Source organism: Apteryx rowi, unplaced genomic scaffold (genome assembly GCF_003343035.1).
Source record: "Apteryx rowi isolate R43461 unplaced genomic scaffold, aptRow1 scaffold_2203, whole genome shotgun sequence".
NCBI classification, from domain to species: Eukaryota; Metazoa; Chordata; class Aves; order Apterygiformes; family Apterygidae; genus Apteryx; species Apteryx rowi.
Window position 1 is genome coordinate 7,210 of NW_020448535.1, and position 1,235 is coordinate 8,444.

Consider the following 1,235-nt stretch of genomic DNA (forward strand, 5'->3'; position numbering starts at 1 on the left):
TTTCTCCTGCTATATATTTCCTGCACAGCATAGCTGCATGTTCGACAGCTGGGTAGAGGGTTAGCTGGGGCTGTAGAGATCTGGGGCAACTCCRTGGGAAGCAACCTGGAAACCATTTCTCGCTTCACTGACTGGTATCTTCTGTAGAAGGCAAGTGGTGGCTGAAAATATCCTGTTCTGATTTTCCCTCTACTGACTTCCAAAAAAGTTATATCCCAAGRRAAATAAAAAAGCAGCATCCCATCTTATTGAGGTTCCTAGCTGCTGACTCAAAAACATGGACGTCTTCCACAGGAGACAAATTTTACTCTCTGAATTTTTATACGCTTCCAGATTTGTCCCATAAGGWGATTTTRYTTAGTAATAATTRTTTTTGCTATTGTCCTCCTCAGAGCATCCTTCATCTCTTTGTTCCTCAGGCTGTAGATCAGGGGGTTCACCATAGRGACGATCAGTGTGTAAAACACAGACACCACTTTCTCAGCTGATCAGCTGAGCTGCTGGACATGGGTCTTAAGTAGATAAAGAAGAGACTCCCATAGAAGAGGGTGACAGATGACAGGTGGGAGGCACAGGTGGAAAAGGTTTTCCACCTGTCTGGGGCACAGTGAATCCACAGAATGGAAATGATGACATACAGATAAGAGATGAGGATGACTAAAACAGTGCTCAACCCTGCTACCRCAGAAAAGACCACRTGCACCACGTGAGCAAAGCGWGTATCAGAGCAGGAGAGTTTCTGCAAGGGAGGAATGTCACAAAAGAAGTGATTGATGACATTGGGGCCACAGAAGGACAGGCTGAACAAAGCAGCTGTGCGGGCAACCGCATTAATGCAACTGCATAAGTATGATGCAGAAACCAACTGAACACAGAGCTTTCTGGATATAAGGACTGCGTACCGCAGTRGCTCACAAACAGATATGAACCGATCGTATGCCATCACAGCCAGGAGCAGAACCTCAGCACTTATGGAAAAAGAGTGAAGAAAAAATTGTGTGGCACAGCCAGCAAATGAAATTACTTTCTTCTGTGCTGACAGAGTCACCATCGTCTTGGGGGCAATCACAGAGGAGTAAGCGATATCAACAAAGGACAAGTTACAGAGGAAAAAGTACATGGGGATGTGCAAGCGAGGCTCAGTTCTGATTAATGTGATGATGGTGAGATTTCCCAGCAGGCTCACAGTGTAGATAAGGAGCAACAGCACAAAGAGGAGGGCTTGCAACTGAGGG

The 1,235-nt window shown here is 45.7% G+C and overlaps 1 pseudogene; it reads right to left on the reverse strand.

The window, feature by feature from the left end:
- Window positions 1-269: 269 nt before the first annotated feature.
- Window positions 270-1,228, reverse strand: LOC112965683 (annotated as a pseudogene).
- Window positions 1,229-1,235: the final 7 nt, after the last annotated feature.